The following is a 20,376-nucleotide window of genomic DNA, read 5'->3' on the forward strand; positions in this document are numbered from 1 at the left end:
GAGGATTGGCTTCTTGGGTCTTTAGGGATTATAGATAAAAATTTGGAAAAGAAAGGTGAAGAACTAGATGGGGCTAGACAGGAAAAGGCTGGACTAAAGTAGTCAAGTGTCGACTGCAGGTGCATTTGGATTCCCTGTCAGCGAGAACAAGTATGTTAATAGAATTCTTTGGTATGATGGCATAAATATATGGTCCACTGGCAACATCCTCTGTTTCAAGTTTAAAGTAAATTTATAAAGCTTAAATCATGCCTATGAAAAGATGCTCGACATCTCTAATTAGGGAAATGCAAATCAAAACCACAGTGAGATATCACCTCACATCTGTCAGAATGGCTATCATCAAAAAGAACGCAAGTCACAAACATTGGTGAGGATGTGGAGAAAAGGGAACCCTTGTACACTGTGGGTGGGAATGTAAATTGGTGCAGCCACTGAGGAAAACAGTATGGAGGTTTCTCAAAAAAACTAAAACTAGAACTACCATATAGTTTGTGCAAGAGGAAAGACAGGCTGAGTGACATATGGGGAAACATGGAATACATTGCCTTGTATCCTTACAGAGCAGGAGGCCGCAGGAGTTTTGAGTTTCGGAATGAGAAAACGAAATCAATTTGATCTCTTCTAACTAAAAAGCTTCTTGGGCCACCCAAAGGAGAGTTGGCAAATCCTACACTCAGAATGTAATTTTATTTCCAGAATGGATTATTTATGACAGCAGGTAAAATGCTTTCCTCCATGTGACCACTGTTTAAAGCCCAGGACACACAAACAGTGCCTCCACTTCAGGTAGTCCCCTGGTGAGTTATGAAACGGGTGATGTACAGAATGAAATATTCGCATTTCTTAGGAAGCATGGCTCCTTGATACACCATATTGCCCTGAGGATGAAGAAGAAAATGAACACAGGTAGTCAGAAGATAGACAAAAGTGGCTTCAACCCAATTTTTTTTATAGTCAGGATGAAAAGCTTTTTATTTACATTAGACTATATTTTTCATTTTGAAACCTGAGAACTAAAACCTTGAAAAGAAGAAAAGGCACCTGTGATGCTTGCACTTTGTCATACCACTTTTAGCGTTTTGGTTTGTATGCTTCCAATCCTTCTAGGCTTGTCTCCATGTATAATTGTCATCTTATTTACAATTTCATGCAGTGAACTTTCCAATGAAAATATCTTAAGCACTTTCTACATTATGTCGTTTTCCAAAAAGGAGTTATTAATGATTCCTGATACTTATCGAATGGATAGATCATAATTCATAACCTTTTCCTGCCATGGGACGTGGAAGTTGTGAATGGTATTAAATTTTATTAAAACTTCAGCGTCTCTTACAGTGGTATATCTCTTTTAATCAGTTAATATAATTAATGACATGAATGCATTTCCTGATTTTTAAACTATGCTTAAATCCCTGATACAGATTCTACTTTGTTGTGATGTATTCTGAATTCCTTTTGCCACAATTTTACTGGGGATTTTTAAATCCATATTCATAAAAATGGTCAACTTAAGCAGACCCACCAAGGCAGCCTGTCTTGTCAGATCTGGTTTTGGATCATCCACTTCCTCATCTTATGAACTTGAACAAAATATTTAGCCTTTCTTTTTATCTATTCTTTTACTTCCTTTTTGTTTGGTCGTATATTTTGCAATCGGCACTCAAGGGGTGTGATGCTTACGGGATAAGGCACTCAGTTCTGAAAGGTAGGCATTGTGTAGGTCAAAGCTATTATCAAGTTAGGTAGACCTACACTGTATTTAAAATTGTAATGACATTTTCCTTTATTACCCTATGTTTTAAATAATCAGTCTTTCAGAGTTGGCAGAATGAGACTCCTGTGAATTGCGGCAGAAGTATGAGAAGTCAAAGGCAAACTGTGACAAGTGTGGTGTAATCGGGTGGCCCCTGCAGCCTCATGTGCTGGATAAGAGGGGTTACTAGTCCTGTCCACCTGGACAAAAGCCACACACACAGGTGACTGTTACATGCAGTCTCTGCTTAGGGAAACATGGTTGTAGTGGAAAGAGAGTCATAGACTTTCGGTCACACTGGTTATGAAGCCTGTCATTCGCTGATCGTAGGAAAATTTCGTAAGTTTTCTGGACCTCAGTTTTATTACCTGTAATACAGTTTTAAAACCTATATGGGGTAACAAAGTGTCTTTCATGTAGTAAGTGCTCAATAAAATGGCAGCCCCTTTTTATTATGAGTGTTTCCTTGATGATATACTTCCCAATACATGTTAATATTTCTGTGGTTGAGATGCATCTCAAAATTAAGATAAACGATTCTGCCAGTGGCCCAGCAGAAGAGGGTTACTGGACTGGTAACGCTGCCCGAGACAGATGAACTTGTCTATTCATAGAGGTTATTTAATCTCTTTAATGTTAGTTCAGTTGACTGTATCAGTATCAATACAGTGGGGTCATATTTTTAGCTTAAATTTGGATCCTAATTATTGATTTAAATGCCTTCAAAAAACTGCATTATGATGAAGCATTAAAATTAAAAAATGCATATCTCATCCTTCTAGAAGAATGATTGACACATGCCAGTCAACGCAATGAAAGGAAATAGAAACTGCCAAATTCCTCAGAATAGATCATAAGAATCTTAAAGTGAGAAGCTGGAGTGTCAGTTTGTGTCTGAAGGACTGGAATTTTGGTGGCGAACAGCTCTTTCTCTCTCAAAAGCTGTTGGCTGACTTTCAAGATAAGTTGGCTAACTTTCAAGATACTTCCTTGAGTTAAGAAAAAGAATAAAGTTATGAGAGCTATGCAAATGAAACATCAATATTCTCTTTTGCACCTGAAAATAACGCTGTTAATCAAGATTTGAAAGGGCCCCTGTCATGAGCATAGTTTATGCAAAGTCCAACAGTTAGGCTTCAAACTTGATCAGGCTACTGAAGAAAAGAGTATGCATGAATAGAGATGATTGTTAAACCTAAAAAGGTGAATATTGGTGTTTCTTCCCCCAACCCAAAGCTGTAATAAAATGATGTGGTTACAGTGGACAACATATTAGATCCTAGTATGCTGTGACAGTGTGTGATGTTGTAATTTATAATAAATACATATTGATCTTCCTCCCGTTTTGCTGCATAGGACTCCAGAAACTCTTAGAATTTCTGAAGTGATAAAGATGTCTTTTGTTATGTTAATAAGGTGAGTTTTGGACTGCCTATAAATCACCTAAGGATGTGGGAGCTGGTTGCCTGGAGAACCAACCACATGATTAGAGGTTGGACCTTTCGGCCCCATTCCCCTGACCAATGGCTGATGATTTAATTAGTCTTGCTTATGTAATGAATGCTTCATAAATACCCAAAAGGACAGGGTTTGGAGAGCTTCTGGGTTGGGGAATACATGGAAATTTTGGGAGAATGGTGCTCAGAGAGGGCATGAAAGAAAGCCCCCATCCCTTGCCCTAGGCATCTTTTGATTTGACTGTTCCTGAGCTTTATCCTTTTATGATAAACTGGTGAGTAACCTAGTTTCTTGAGTTCTGTGAGCTGCGCTAGTAAATTAATTGAACCCAGGTTGAGGGAAACCTCTGATCTATAGCCAGTTGGTGAGAAGCACAGGTAACAATTTGGGCTTGCTACTGACATCTGAAGTGTGTATAGAGGGGTGGAGGGGAGCAGTCTTGTGGGATTCAGCCCTCAACTTGTGGAATCTTGATGCTATTTCCAGGTAGGCAGTGTCAGAATTAAGCTGAATTATAGGACATCCAGCTGGTATCCTGAGCATTGCTTGTTCTTAATGGAAACTGCACCCTCTGCCAAGACACACTGGAACTGATGATCAGAACACCTATATCCAGTGTAATAGCTGATTACCTTAGCATGTGTACGTGGACTCCTATGACAGGCTAGACTAATTCTGCTGAGTAGCAGTATGCTGTTTTATGCGTCATTGTAGGTCTGGGTTTTGTTCACATAGGAAGGCTTGGTTTTTAATTTTTTTTTCCTGCTTTAAAGAAATAACAGGTAGAGTTACTCATGCCAACAAGCACTACAAATTCAAGTGAGCTATTTGATCCTTTTGGGTTTTTGTAGAGTTGCAAAGATGTAGGTGATGTTAACATAAAGCTTAAACAGTAATAAATGTTTGCATTGTTTAATGTCCTGCCTCTTCGGAAATGCCAGTTACACACACAATGCATAGTGCAATCCTATTCAGAAACCACAGGCACCTTAAAGAGCTCTTGCTGTCAGTTGCAACTTTAAAAATCCCTGAGGAGGGCTTTCTGTCTGAATTTTAATAAGAGTCTGACCATACGTGCAAGGCATGGACTAAAATGTAAGTGGAAATCACCGTTAAAACAAAACAGAGTCTGAGGAATCCGGCAAAAACAGCCGCGCCTTATTGTATTGCATAGCACCTACGGGCATGGAAACGTTAGCTGTTAAGAGTAAGAGTTAATGTTGTTTGTTTTTAAAATTTTGTGACCTAGTCAATGCTCCAACCAGAGAGGGACTGGATACAGATGTTGGGTCCATTCCCGTGAGGGATGTCTCCTTAATAACCTCTGTTGGAATCCTTTATTTTGAGACTTTACACAAATAGCATAAGTATTTGCTAAGAAGACGTTAACACATGCTGAAATGAATTGTGTTAAGTATGTTTAAAGTTTAAATAAGCATAATTGTAAGTTCACGGTTCTCTGTAAAACTAGAAAAAATGTAAAGGATTGTCTGTAATGTTCGTTCTCACTCTTCATACTGGTTTAGACTAGCCCTTAGGGCTGGGTTAGTATTTTCTTTTTTTTTTCTGGTACACCATCTATACCTTCATTATGTTAGTTCTACGCTTCTAACTTACATACATTGACTGTAGTTGCCCATACCAGGCAACTGGCCTGGCCACATTTTATGCAGTGATAACTGTACTAAAGCCTGTCTTACCTATTTGAGAGTCAATGAGTATGGGGCGAAGAATAGCAGATTTGGAGTCAGATAGACCTACATTTTAATCTCGTTTCTGTCATATATTTCCAGTGCGATGCTTAAGCTTTGAAAGCCTTAGTTTTCCCATCTGTGAAATGGGATTAACAACATCAGCTTTATGGATTTGCTGTGACTATTAAAGTAAGTAATATATTTAAAAGCATGCTGCCTGACACATACTAGGCTCCAAATAAAAGCCAACTTCCCTTTCATTTCATCATTCTTTTCTTAGCCTATAATAGATCAAAGTTCATTCTCTAGAGCAAGAGTTCTTAGAGTGCGGTCCCCAGACCACATCATCATTAGCACAGACCTCAGCATCACCTAGGGGCTTGTTAGAAATGCACATTCTTGGGCTCCATCACAAACAACTGTGTCAGAAATTTTCAGCGTGGAACCAAGTAATCTGTGAATTCATCCAGGTTATTCTAATTCATGACAAATTTTGAGAACCACTGCCCTAAAGTATAGGCTTCCTGTTTAGAGTCCAACAATTTGTTTCTATTTTGTCATATCTGAAGAAATGTGTATGTTGCACAAGTGACAAGAGTCCGGCTCTCTGGTATAATGCCCAGGTATGCCCTCTGTTCTTGGTTTTGTCCTGGAGGGAGACGGGATTAAGAGGATAAGGACCAATAATGGTGACTGACTCCAAGATGGAAAACCAGCACCAAATGAAGTCTTTGTTTTATTCCTTCTGCAGTGCTTGGACCACCCTGCCTTTCTTGACTTTGTCAGATTTTATAATTTCTGCTAATCTAATGGATAGGAAATAGTATATATTTGTGGGTTTTATTTTCATTTTCCTGATTCTAATGTTCATTGCTTGTTCAACTGTCGATTGGCCAGTTGCTTACACTTCTGTGAAATACTGGTTATGTTTGTTAGTCATTTTTCTGTAAGACTGCTTAGCTTTTTTTTTCTCACCCTTATTAAGATATAATTGATACAGTTATGTAAGTTTAAGGTGTACAACGTGTTGATATAGTTACATATGGCAGGTGATTACCACCAAAACATGAGCTAACATCTCATCACATTGCATGAGTACATTTCTCTTCTGTGGTGAGAACAACTAAGATCTACTCTGAGCAACTTTGGAGTATATAATACACTACTATGGCTATAATCGCCATGCTATACTTTGGACCCCCAGAACTTTTTCATCTTAAAACTGGACGTTTGTACCCTTGGACCAGTATCTCCTCATTTCCTCCACCCTCAACCACTACTCAACTATTTCTAGGAGTTCAGCTTTTTAAGATTCCACATGTAAGTGATAACATACACTCTTTGCCTTTCTCTCTCTGACATTTCACTTATCATAATGCTCTCAAGGTCCATTTGTCACAAATGGCAGAGTTTCCTTCTTTCTCAAGGCTGAATAATACTCCATTATCTCTGTATGTCACAAATACACCTGATTTCATTGAATTGTCTTCCTGTGTTTTCTTGTAGCTCACAGAGTTTCATTAAAATAGCTATTTTGAGTTCTTTATCAGGTAAATTGTGGGTCTCCTTGCCTTTGGGTTCAGCTACTAGGTAGTTACTGTGACCCTTTGGTATCAAATTTCCTTAATCTTTTATGTTCCTTTGAGTTTTGTGTCGCTGTCCTCACAGTTGAAGTAGCAGTCACCTCCCCCAGTTTTTACTGACTTTGAGGGAAATGTCTTCCATCTGCGCTGGGGTAGAGTCAGGCTTTCTCAGACCCTCTGTGGCTACGCTGCCCCAGGCTTATTGCTCCCTCTAGTGGCAAAAGTTTTTTAAGCTTGGATGCTTGCTCTCCACCCTGCAACGCACCAGGCCCAGCGTCCACAGTCTCTTTTGTTTTTCTTAAAGGTGGCGCCAGAGCTCAGCTTTGTGGGCTCTCCTTGGCCGGCTGATTCAGGCCAGCTTTTTGCATGTGCTCGCTGCATCATCTCTCAGCTCACTGTCGCGGCCACCTTCTGGGGGATGCACAGGTAGCCAGTGCAGAGTCGGGGTTCGTGTGCTTGAGGTACGAGGGGCGCTGGGAGTGTCCGTGGGTCAGCTGGCGAATCTGTAGATGGGGCTGTCCCAGCAGCGCGGGGCAGGCTTCTTGATGGAGTCCACCACATCCTTAGTAAGCTCAGCATCCCTTTAATGCTCTCAGAGAGTCCTGCGTACTTTTCCGGACTCTTCCTGCCAGGCCCCTCGTTGTGGAGCGGGGATTTAATGTTCCAGGCTTTATCAGCTGGTTCCGCTTCCAGGGATTCGACCAACCTCTGATCAGATTTCAGTCTACTGTTGGTGGGTCCTGGGGATGCAGAACCCTCCGATAAGGAGAGCCAAAAGTACTGTGCTGTTTAACATAAGGGACTTGAGTATCCCTGGATTCTGGTCTCCTGAGCGGCTCCTGGAACCAATCCTAGAGGATGGGGCTAGAGAAATGAGCTTCTTTGGCAGCGTCTACAGACCTGGGAACCTGGGTGTCACTCATGCGTTCTTTTTCCCTCACAGGGAAAAATCAGGGGCCAGGAAGTATCTTTTGGCCATAAGCTCTGCCTTCTTGAGGGAGAGGTGATGCAGGTAAAGTCAAGCTGTTCCTATTACTCATTCCAGTGCTTCCAAACTTGTATTGTTTTGCTCCAGCTGAGTGCTGGGTCTTCTCTGGAAACCTGCTTTCACAAAGGCTCTCTGCCTGGCCTGGATGATGGTCTCAGTCAGCGTTTTCTGCGAGTTTGGACCTTGGTGGAAAAGGGGACAGAGCTGGTTCACAGCTCACTTAGGGATCGACAGATGGTACTGAGGTCTGCCTATTACCCTGTGCACAGGTGGGCGAGACCCCTTCTGGGTCCCTTGGTGTATGGGGCTAAATTCCTCACCTCCCACAGAGGCACGTTTGTTCATAGGTGATGCTGGTGTTTGTTGTTGGGAGGCGGAGGAGACAAAAAGTGAGGGATGCTTTATGTAGCCATGGCACTGGTGTCACTTCCTTCCTTAGCTTGCTTTTAATGATTCATAGGAATCCTTTATGTTAGATTTTAACCAAATGAATTGTCAATGTTCGACTGTTTTTTCACCTCCAAAATTGGGAGTTCTATATTGTTCGATGTAATATATTTTGGATAAATAATTCTTTAAAGAAATATTTTTCTGCCAGTTCATGGTTAATTTAAAATTTTCTTCATGGCATCTTTTGATAAAGATGTTTTAAATGTAATGTAATCAACTATATTAATACTATCTTGTAAGATTTTGTAGTTCATGTATCCTGTTTGAGTCTTCCCTACATTTCCCCCACTGATCTGTAAAGTTAACTGATTCCACACAGCATACTTGGAAAATTTTTCTTAGCCTTTGTTCTCTTAAATTTATTTTAGAATTAGCTTGTCAAGCCTCATGCAAACTTGTTGAGATTTGATTGAAATTTGGCAATTTTGGAGAAAATTGACTTTATAATATTGAGTTTGATTTAAAAAGTTTAGTCAAGTTCTGTTTTTCTAAAGTTAATAGAATATTTACTCTACTAATCTGTCAGAAGGTTCTTTTTGAGTTTTCTAGGTAGATACTCAATGTATTGACCTAAAACAAATAGACTGCCAGTTATTTCTCCAGCAAAAGGGGAAAAAAAAAGACTTATTTGGGATCAGCAGGGTATTTCAATTTGGGGCCTGCAACCATGGAGGGCTATGTGCAAGTCCCTAGCCAAAACGGAGAGGATAATTCTTTCATAGAGGTGAGAAGGGAGTTGGGAGGGCTGTAGTAGACGAGGAATTGATGGCTTTTCATCCGCCGAGTTCTTGCCAGGAAAGAAGAGGAGTCTTTCTTCTTCCTATAGGGTTCTGCTAGTCTGGTAGGGTATAAGAGCTCCCCCTACTGGTCTTTTAACTATTTAATTAAGGTTTCTGTTAATTTTTTATGAAGTATGATGGTCTTGTTTCTTTCACTTGAATGCAATGCTTACATATATTTTTTCTTTCTTGTGTTACTATTCTGGGTAGTTTCTTAAATGCAATATTAAGGAAAAAGATTGATAACGGGCATCCTTGTTAAGTCCTTGATTTTAGAGGGGGATTCATTTAACTTTTTACCTTTGAGTATGTTTGCTGTAGTATTGTTTCTTTTTGTCTATTTGTTTTTTGTTTTGGTAGATACCCTTTATCAGTTGAAGGAAATTTTATTCAACTCCTAATTTGCTGAGGGTTTTAATCAAAAAGGAATATTAATTAAAATTGTGTTCTGTATATACTGAGGTTTCTCTCCTGGAATATTTTATTTGGTGAACTACATTAAGATTTTGTGCATTCCTAGAACAAAGGAAATTTAATCATGCTGGCTGGGTTTTTTTCTAGACGTCTTTATGGATTGATGCATCGGGTTTGCTAATTCTGTTTTTTTAACTTACCATTACCTGCTATTTTTCTTTTTCTTAGTTTTACTCAACATATTGTTTTAACATATTTCACACACATTAAATGTGTTTCTTTTAGATGTTCATTTGACAACTCCAGTATGTAGAACTGGTTCTGAGATTTCTGTGGATTCATGTGCGTTTGACAGCTCAGTACCAGCTCAAAATTCCAGTGGTGGTGGTGATCACTTAGTGGTCCTCTCTAGTCCACCATAGTCAGAATCCTGTTCATTCATGAAAGTCCACGTTGAAAATTTCTTTTTCATAAGGCCCTCCCAGATCTTTGTGACTAGAAGTGATTACTCATTTTGTAATGCTTCTACTACATTTTATTGGTATTTCTATCTGGCCCTTAATTATTCCTCCTTTGCTTACCTATTGTCTCCTGCATACTTTGTGAGGCCCTTGCTAGGAAGGATGACCTCTGACTCACTTCTGCACTCAAAATCCTGATTGCTGTCATGTAGAGACTGACTTGGGTAATGGGGGAGGAAAAAGCTATAGCCAGCCAGTGTTTGAAACCAGCTTTTACTGATTGTGTAACCTTGACTTAATTACTTAATATTCTTGAACGTAAGCTTCATCATCTCTAAAACAGATATTGTAATTGACACACTCCTCACACAAGTTGAGAAAGAATTAAGTGAAGTAGTGTGTTTAAACTAAAAAAAAAAAAAAAAAAAAAAAGACTGTCTTATAGTAGATTTTCTCTACATGTTGAATACACGTGAATTGACCTCCTAGAGGAATCTGTTTTCAGCAGTAATCCCGGCATATCATTTAGAAATCATGTTAAAACTTATGCAGAGTTTTCTGTTAGAGCTGCAAATGAAGGAAGCTGGTACCAGCCTGCACTTGTCAATGAAACATCAGCTTCAGGCTATTTGGAAAGGAGTCTTTGCAAAGCACTGTCTGAGGTGCTGCTGGAGTTAATAATTCCGCTGCTTCTCGCTAGATAATGATCCTTTCATCACATTAGTTTTGCTGAGGGCAATACAGGGAGGCCTGGTTGGAGATTCCATCTGGAGCTCCGTTGCACTGGGACATAGAGAATTTATCATAAGGTGCCAGTTATCTCTAAGCACATCCCCAGGTTCTCAGCGAAAGCCAAGGATTAACACTGGATCAACTCAGGAACATGATTTTGCCCAGGAATCCTAACATCATGGACTATTTGATGTGGAAATTGCGTGTCCAAGCATTTATGTAAGACATGATTCATTAGATCAACTCTTAAGTTGTGAACAAGTGATTTAAACTTTGAAAGTGTGGCTTAGGGAAAACATGAAACCAACATTGCCTTTCTTAGAACTTCCCAGTGTCTCCCAGTGACCACCAAGTGAAGGTGAGATTCTAAAGACTCTGACTTAAATCACTGCATGACTCATTGCACCCTACCTTACCACATGCTTCTTTCACTATTTTTTCCTGAATCGTCTGTGCTCCTATTTCACATATTTTGCTCCCTGCCGAACGTGGCCATCACTTTGCTGTCTCTCAGTCTTTATTTAGAATTCCCTCCTTGGAATGTTCCCATTTAACCCATTCTTCTATTCCCGGCTCAAATGCTACTTTTCTTAGGTAGCCTCCTTTGGCCGAAAACTAATAATTAACATTTCATTTAGTTGCTGAATAGAACAATTTTAACAGTGCTCCTGTGTACATTGAGCTAGAATCTAAATCTGATTATTTTCAATAAGCTCAGTCCTGTTGGGAGATAAAGAAAGAAGGCAATAATATTACACCATCGACTGTGACAGTATTTAGATAGTACGAGAGCGTGGAGGACAGAAAACCAGTCTAGTGGATCTGCTGACTGAATACCTACCTGTGGCTTCTTCAGTATGGTCATTCCCTTCGGGCTAGTTTGGAATTACTGACAGCATGGTGTCTGAGATCTAAAAGCAGTGTCCTAAGAAAGCAAGGTGAAAAGCTATGGTATTTCTTTTAATAGGAAATCCCAGAGCATCATCCCCACCTTTCTCTGTCATCGGGCAGTCACAAAGATCTACTCAGGTTCAAGGAGGTAGACACAGACTTGGCTACCTAATGAGAAGAAGGCCAAGGTCGCATTTTATTTATTTTATTTTTTTGTATTTAAACTTTTTAATTGTGTTTTTGAGCCCTAGTTCTAAATTGTTTGTCAAACTATTTATTTACTTACTTGTTTAATTTTATTTTTCACGTTGAATATAGTTACAATGTGTTAATTTCTGGTATGTAGCACAATGTCCCAGTCATGCATATACATACATATTTGTTTTCATTAAACGTTATTATAAGATATTGAACATAGTTCCCTGTGCTATACAGCAGAAACTCTTTTTTAAATCTATTTTTATATATATTGGCTAACATTTGTAAATCTCAAACTCCCAAATTTATCCCTTCCCACCCCCCTTCCCAAGTAACCATTAGGTTGTTTACTATATCTGCAAGTTTCTGTTTAGTAGATGAGTTCATAGTGTCCTTTCTTTTCTTTCTTTCTTTTTTTTTTTTTTTTAGATTCCACGTATGAGTGATACCATATGGTATTTTTCTTTCTCTTTCTGGCTTACTTCCCTTAGAATGATGATCTCTAGGTCCATCCATGTTGCTGCAAATGGCATTATTTTATCAAGATCACATTTTGACATGAATATGTAGGCTGGGAGATACTGGGATATCTTGGAAAATAACATGCGCTATGTGGCAAGTTTTTATCTTCTGTTTATCAATCCTTTGTACCGCATCAGGAAATCCTTAAGTCACTACGGGTCTGTGAATTTATCTCAAAAGTTAGAAGAACTGGGCTTGCTAGGGAGATGGTATCCTGTTTTGGAGATGGGCTTGTGTTCTGTTTTAGAGATGGGGCTTGGGGGAGAAGACTCCGGAAGGGTGGGATGGGGTGGGTGGTGACAGCCTAGAGGAAAGGAAGAAAGTAGACTCCTGATGTCTGGGGCAGAGAGATGGAAGGAGAACCCAGAGCCAGTCCAGACCTGACTGGGTCTTTCTATCAAGGGCTGATACATTAAGCCTTGTTTATCTTAGTTTAGATGTGAATAATTAATTGCATTGGTAAAGAAATAATGAATTTTTGCTTAAGTTTTATTTGTTAAGCTTGAATAATCAATTTAAAAGAATAAATAATTAAAGCTTAAACCTTATTGATTAAACTTTATTTACTCTTGAGTGTGAATGGGCTTAAGTCGGATCACTTGTGACAGGAATTTAATAGTTTTTGGGGAGAGTTTCTGGGGAGAGCCTAGTAGCACAAATGGATGAAGGAAGCATCCGGGCTGGGCAGTTCCTTGGTGTTGAGGCTACAGGCAAAGGATAATGTTTTGAATTCTGTGTCCATTAGTCAGTCATTTTGTATTTCTATTGCTTAGAGATGCTGTAGATGGTGCCCCTTAAGAGACCAAAATTTGTTCCTGGAATCTTATTTTAATTCCTTCTTTAATACTTAGTAGCAGAGCAAATGCAGGAAAATTTGTGGCTTTGAAACCTCAGTTACCTGATCAACAAAATGGGAATAATAATAGTAACTCTCTCAAAGAGTTGTCATGGAGGATTAAATATGATCATGTCATAAAGCTCATGCTTGGCACAGTTTCTTGAGCATTTGTTCTTCATTCAGCCTCGTATATTTATCTCCTTTATAATTTGGTGGAAGGTGCCCAGATTTTCTGTCATCCTCCAGGTGGAACTCTTACGCTGGGAAATCATTTTCATGAAGATTCAAAAACAAAAAAATATATGTGAGCAGAAGCTTCTGTGAGAGGAATTGCTTTGGTCAATGAGTGGTTAGAAGAATCCCAGTCTTAATTACCCAAATGTGTACAAGGACCCTCCAGTGCACTCAAGTGCTCCTTCAAGCCTCACATAATTTGGAGTGCCAGACGGTGATGTTGCTTGCATTGTGATGAGAACGGAGACGTAATTATCTCTTTCCTTAGGTTTTCGCTCTCTTTAAACCTCTGGACTTTCCTAGGGGCTCAGCACATAATGCAAAGCAATTCCAACTGGCCCCAGCACACCAGGGATGAGGCTGGGAGCCCGGTTGGGTCAGGGGAGGTGCAGGGATTTCCTGTGTGATCCTGAGCCAATGACTTGACTTCAAGGGTCTGTTTTCTTCTCTAAAGTGAGGATAACAGCGCCTCTGTCACAGGGTCACGGTAGGGTCAGATAAGCAAAGGACGAGCACAGGGCTTGGGGCATGGTAGGGCTTGATCAGTATTATTTTTCCTTAGTCTCCATTCTCTCAGGACAGTCATCCCAATTACGCAGAAAAGAAACACTTCCTAGCCTTAGACACATCTGTAGCTGGAAGTTGTCAAGTCAAAATTACCTCCTCCCTCCCAGTTTTGCAGTCTTCTCTCACCTTCTACTGGCTGTGGAGATGTGTGAAAATCCAACTCTTCCTGCATACATGGTGGATTCACTTGGAAAATTTTGGAAAAAGGGCATAAATAAACACAGGAGAAGCTGTAGTCTGAGAGAAGCTTTTCAGATTTCTTGACTTTGTTTAGATGATGAATTTACTGCAAGTAAGAAGAACAAAATTTACACTTGAAACATTTTTAGGGGCACGTAGTAGGGGCAAACTACTTTAGGGGTGATGGACTTGTGATGGACTTTAGAGGTGTTGCATCTTTCTGAGCTGCCACTTGGGCAGCCAAAGAACCAAATTTTCACTTAAATCACTCAGAGCCACTCTTTTCTTTATCTCCTCCTTCCCTCCCTTTCTCCCTCCCTCACTCCTATCTCCCTCCCCCCTCTCCCTTTCTCTGTCCTTTCCTCTCTCCCTCCTTTCTCTCCCCCCTCTCCCTTTCTCTGTCCTTTCCTCTCTCACTCCTCTCTCTCCCTCCTCTCTCTCCCCCCTCTCCCTTTCTCTGTCCCTTCCTCTCTCCCTCCTCTCTCTCCCTCCTCTCTCTCCCCCCTCTCCCTTTCTCTGTCCTTTCCTCTTTTCCACTCCCCTCCCTCCTGCCCTCCCCTGTTCTGACCACTGTGTCAGGCGTGGGATGCATTGTATAACCAAGGCAAGATTCCTTCAAGTTATTATTTAGCTAATGAAACCAATTGCTTAAAGTACCATTAAAATGATGTGTGCATACCTAAAACATTTTAACCTGCAATTGTCAAGGACATGTTTCATCAATATTTTAATGTAGGGTCACTTTTATCTTTGATTATGAGTTGGTTGATAGAAGGCCCTGATCATTTTACTTGCATAAACCTCATCCACATGGCAGTGCTTAGAATTTCCAGATTCTTTAGAGCCCAAACTTCAGTACTTATCAAGCAAACCAAATGCAGAATCTTTGAAAAAATGTTACATATTTTTTCTCCCAATTTTAAAAAAACTTTTCTCTCATTATTAATTTAATAGCATTTTAAAAATGACTCACCTTCACTGAGTCTTTCCAAAACATTCTATTTATTATTATTGATATAACAGCTCTCTTTTTACATCCATATTTAAAGGGCTTATATCATAATTCAATGACATATTACAATATCAACTATGATAAGCAGAAAAAGATTTGGGAACAAGCATCACTGGCTCTTGGCAAACTCACAGCCTAGCTGTTGGGAGCAAAATTATTGAACATGTTTCAAACAGCCCACCAGTCCTAAGCTTCAGTGGTCCTTCATTAGCCGGCTATAGAGGTGAATGCTTAATCTGGACAGTTGATTAAGAAGAGATTGGTTAAAAGAGCTGGTATTACATAAACCAAGTGTCAGACGAGTGAACAAGTAGCTTGGATGCAAGGTGTGTGTGTCGGGCTAGTTCAGATATGTCCTGGTTTCTGCGAGACACAGGAGGGCCAGGTGACCCAGTCTGGGCTATCAGGGAAGGACTCAGCACAGCATTTGACACAGAATGGGCCCTCATTTAATATATACCAAATGAAGTATTTGAGGCTAACAGTCCTTGGGATTTGAGGTTTAGCCCACTGAAAGATAATTGGACTCACTGTCCATAAGATTCACAGTTCAAGACCTTTTTTTCTCATCTGTAAGTAAAGTGATCATATAATGATTAATAATCCTATTTGCTAAGACAGGATTACTGAAGTAATTATAGGGTTAGGAATGGGGGCTGTATTTCATACTAGAGGAGAAATATCAGGTGGTGTCTGCTTGGGAGGGGCTCTGTTTTTAGTTCACATGCTAATGAAGAAGGAGCTACACTGCTCACTTCACCCTCTCAGAACAGAGAGGAGAAAGGGGTTCAGCACCATGATGTATAACTCAGAATGTTCTGAGCAGAAAAGTCATGTAAAAAATGGTGATTAAAAATAATGACTGCTTTTAAAGGGTTTCTTATGTGCCCCAAACTGTACTGAGTACTTTACATATTATCTAATTTAATCTCCAGATCTCTGCCCCTACCAGACTGCTACTATTATTTTGCTTATTTTAGAGAAGAAGAAATTGAAACTGAAAGAAATTAAGTAACTAGGGACACAAGTCCTGGACAGTGTGTTTTCCAAGGCTCTGGTCTTTCCAGCTCTTTCTATAGCCCCCCAGAGCAGAGAAACTGGTTAAGACCCAGCCCAGGGCAGCTTTCCTTGAGACAGCAAGCTAGGTTGAAAAGTATGCCTTCAGGTGAGGGTGGGACAATCCTTAGCAATGCTGAGGCTGGAAATTTTAAGCCAATTTGGGGCAATTCAAGTATTGAACAGTGCTCAAGAGGAAAATCAGTAATGAATGAACAGAGAGACACCTTGGGCTGACCCTGAAATAGACCCAGTCATTCTGGTGATGCCAGAACCCACTGTATATTCTTTCTGATGTATGTATGTATATATACGGATATAAGTATACGTGTGATACATATGTACATACATGATATACAACGAATACATATAATATGAATTTATAAGAAACTATACACTTGCTCAGTAAGTCATCCTTAGCTAACCCTTTTGCTTCACAATGTTATTGGCAACCCCTCATAAGAGATATCGGAGCTGGGTGAACTCTACTCTATGCAATTCAACAAGCTTTTGTCAGCTGTCTGCTCTATGCTAGGTTCTGAGGCAATACAGATGGAGGGCCCCCTCCTTCTAACTGCAGATGACAGCCCCTTAAGTAGATCATTTCAATTTATTCTCCTAAGCAAAAGAATTTTGTTACCTGGGGCATCACAGATACCTTCTAAACCTCTTCATTCCTTTCATTTAACAAATTCTGTATTACAAAAACACCACACTGGGGCTGCTCAGATGGGGTCTGTCCAGATGGTGTGAGACATGAAATTGTTGGACTGATGCTTTTGCAAGAATGATATCTGGGTAACTGCCCTCAGCAGCATCTCACAGGCAAGATGGTTCCTGCTGCGGTATATCACCCTTGTGTCCTCTGACCTCGGTATCATCCATAAAACAATGTTACTTTGCTTTTCATCAGTTAATAAGTCATACAAATTGCCTTAACCTACCATGAAGTGCAGTCTGATGCCCCCAAACATTAATAGAAAGAAGCTCCCAGTTTGGCTAATGTTTTATTTATTTTTTTCCTTCCCCTCACACCTCTTTCTTGAAAGAATGAAACAAATTCATCCAGATTACAAGCAAAGAAAGCTGGCTTTGTTGAACTGTTAGTCTTTAATGCTGCCAGGGACTGAGTTAAGGATGTGTTGCCAAGAAACGAAGCAGTGGAACATAAGGATTAGAGGTGTGAATTTCAGGCATGAAATGGAATTGTTTTACCAATTTTCACAGGGCTTACCACCTGGCATTCACCAAAGCTATTCTGAGTCAGCCCTCATCATCCATAGGTATGAAGACAATGAGCACACAGTTGCTTTTATGTTAATGTATGACCCATAAGTATTTCCTCCATGGAGGAGCTGCCAATACAGGGTGAAGAATCAGAGTTAAGTCGGATACCACACCCTGCTTCTGTCACACAACTGTTATTTCAAGGGGCATCTTGAACACTTCCCAGTTATCTTGGTAACATTATGAACCTTCTTCCCAAACTCTGCAAATGGATTTTGTATTAACTTGGTCACATTTGCAAATAAACTCAAAGTCTGTGATTCAAAACTCCCTGTTCCAAAGGACATGGCTTAGGTATGGTGTTTTGTTGTTGTGATGGCCCTGAAATTTCTGAAACGGGCAATTGTGTATAGTAAGTAGCCTCTCTGGTGCAGTATTCAGTTCTCTGTTTCACGTAACAAGCTCTCTCTGAAATAAAAATGCCCAAGGGAAGAGATGTTTTGGAGAGGAGTCTGTTGTGCTGCCAGCCTGCCACGCACACAGCCTGCTGTGGGTGGAAGCAGCCCTGGGGGTTCTTCGGCATCTGTAGAGTTTGCTTCTGAGGTCCCGGCTGTAACTGATGGGACAAGGGATAGGTATCTGAGTTGTGGTCTGATGGAAGCTTTTCCCTGCTCAGGTGATGGAGATTAGCTTTGACAGCGATAAACTGAGCTAGAAAGTTCTCCACTGGGGAGTTGGAATATGAGCTATAGAATCAGCAGTTATCTATGGAGGCAGAGAACACAAAGAGGGTGTCATGAAACGTGTAAACAGGCTTCATGAAACAGGAGACATTGTGAGCAGCTGGAGCCGTGAAGAAGTAGAGGCCATGTGTAAGCAGAATCCTTGAGACAACGGGAAAGGGGACATGGTGTCAATTAAAACAGCAGGAGCAGAAGGAGGTAAAGAGAGAGTCACCAGTGATAGAGGACTGAAGCCAAGGGACCTGGCTGCTGAGGGAGTGACAGGAAAGCTTGGTTGCTAGGGCTCTGCTGAGTCTTGAGTGATCTTCCAGGCTTTCAGCAATGTCCTCATCTAGGGGAGGTCTGGTTCTACTGTTGAAATTTCCATTTTCCTTATTTCCATTTGTGGAGCAGGTGATGGGAATGAACTAAAGAAAAGGGATCTAGCTAACAAGAGAAAGGTTGCTTGAATAACATTTGAGTGATGATTCTTTGTTTTATTTTATTCTATTAAGTGGATATTACCCTTCTTTTCTAATCCTGCTAATCTCATTCTGGAAAAGACTTCTCTACTCCCAATCTACTAAAGTGATGAAAAATTAACAACAACAACAATAAGACAGATGTAGTTTTTTAGTGGAGGTTGACACAAATGACTTCTTGTGGCCTACAACTGACTACTATTTATGGAAGACCAATAGCAAGCAAGGTGCTTTACATACCTTATTTCTAACCCCTGAAGAATCTTCAAAGGTAGGTATTGCAAAATTTGTATTACATATTAAGGAAGCTGAGGCTTAGAGAAGACCAGGGAATTGACTAAGTGTACTCTCTACCATTAACAATCCAAGTGGTGTGAACACCACCACCAAAAAATAAAGAGCATCACTCATCATCTAGTTCTACAAGGGTTAATTTGCAACTCACCGAGGTTGCTCTGCCCACCGAAAGCGCACCCTGGAAGGATGTAAGCTGTGCCTTGGATGAACGAGCCCCTAGATAGTTGGATGCCTAACTCATGAAGAATTCCAGTGACCCCAGTTTCTTGCATGTTGCATCCATACATAGAAAAGCAGTAAAATCATTAACCTGAGACATTGTTCTTTGTGATGAGCAGTAATCTTTTACCAGGATGTATGCTTGACTGCATGTACTTCCTAGCCAGAAAATTCATACGTATACTGGCTCCTCTCCCAGCTCTTCAGAGCAGTTCCTCAGAGCCATCTCTGTTCTGTAGTCCTCAGTAAGACCCTGAGTAAAACGTAAAAACTCACAACTCTCATGTTGTGCATTTCTCTTTAAATTGACAACGGGGATCCTCACCCAAGTCGGCCTGGTCCCGGGGTGGATGCTCTTCCTACTTTGCTTCACTGCCCACCTGAGGACAGGCTCTTTATAAGGCATCCCTACGACATTCGTGCTCCAGAGAAAACAGATGTGCAGGACAGAGGAAAAGAGACCCTCCCAAGGGCTCCTGGGAGCAGGCAGGCATCAGGGCCTGCCACTCCTGATAGATGACTGCCAATCCATCTTGTGCAGACATGGTTATCCCTAACACGCTGCATTTAGTAAGTCGCACAGCCCAGTCAGGTGTTTTATTACCGGCATCATTGTAATTTATGTGTGAAAACTCAATCAGTTTCCTTTGCCTTGTGAGAAATCTGATGGGAAAAAAGTGACAGATGGCAGGTAGAATGTTCCCCACTTGTGATGTGCATCATGGAAAATTGGACAGTTGGTCTATATTGGTATTTCCGGCAGAAATCACGGGGAAGAGGGAGTTCCACACTGAAGCCTCATTCATCCTGTTCCTCTGAATAGTCGGCTTCAGGTGCAGTGAGGCTGTTGGAGACTGCCTACGTATGAAATACACCAGCTTATCAGTCTGACACGAACAAGGCTCTGGATGCACTTGGGTGGGGCTACAGAACTGGTAGAAGCTTCTGAGTTCCATTTTGAGGTCATAAGCCTTTCCCTCTCCTGGTCAGAGGGTGCTAGAATTTAGTTATTTGGGGCTAGTCCTGATAATACGACAATAACATTGATCAAGGGAGGGGGACTCAAATGCTCATGACCAGGCTCTGATCCAGGTGCTAGGGACAAACAGGCAGTTGGGAAACTGTATGCAAGGGGAAGAGCACTATTAATATGATCTGGATTCTCCAGCGGGAACCAGCCTCAAGAAAATTCACTAGCCCAGGTTTCAGTCAGAGATGTGTATTCTTAAGCCCTTTCCACCCCACTGACAGCTGGGAGTAGAGTGCATGCTGAGCATGGGCATCAGGGCAGAAAGAAGTAAGCAGAGTCTCTGCCCTGAAGGAATTCCCTGTCTAGTAGGGGTGGTAGACAGTTGAGCACGTGAGTATAATAGAGGGTGATGAGCGTTATGATGGAACTACGAAAGAGGTTTCCCTTGGGGCATCCCGAGCTGGCTGTCATTTCTGCTGATACCTTGCTGTCCTCCTCTCTTTGTCCTGCTACAGGCTGGATGGCTGACTTGCCAGACCTCTGCACAGAAACTTCTTTTTGCCCTTCTGCTGTCCCAGCTAATTGCTTTCATTTGCCTGAGTTATCTCTAGTATCCTAAGAGACTAAGTCCCTCTGAAGTAGACAC

General features: G+C 40.8%; 2 long non-coding RNA genes across 2 annotated transcripts in view; one reads left to right on the top strand and one right to left on the bottom strand.

Moving 5' to 3' along the window:
* Positions 1-20,376, top strand: part of LOC140698669 (uncharacterized) — a 371,717-nt gene that overhangs the window by 17,714 nt on the left and 333,627 nt on the right. The gene's annotated exons all lie outside the window — the stretch shown is intronic.
* On the bottom strand, positions 772-19,644 carry LOC140698951 (uncharacterized). Its single transcript, XR_012076962.1, has 3 exons — positions 18,690-19,644; positions 13,692-13,851; positions 772-881 (listed from the first exon to the last, which is right to left on the bottom strand). It is a non-coding gene; the product is annotated as an uncharacterized lncRNA (long non-coding RNA).

This window comes from Vicugna pacos, chromosome 10 (genome assembly GCF_048564905.1).
Source record: "Vicugna pacos chromosome 10, VicPac4, whole genome shotgun sequence".
NCBI classification, from domain to species: domain Eukaryota; kingdom Metazoa; phylum Chordata; class Mammalia; order Artiodactyla; family Camelidae; genus Vicugna; species Vicugna pacos.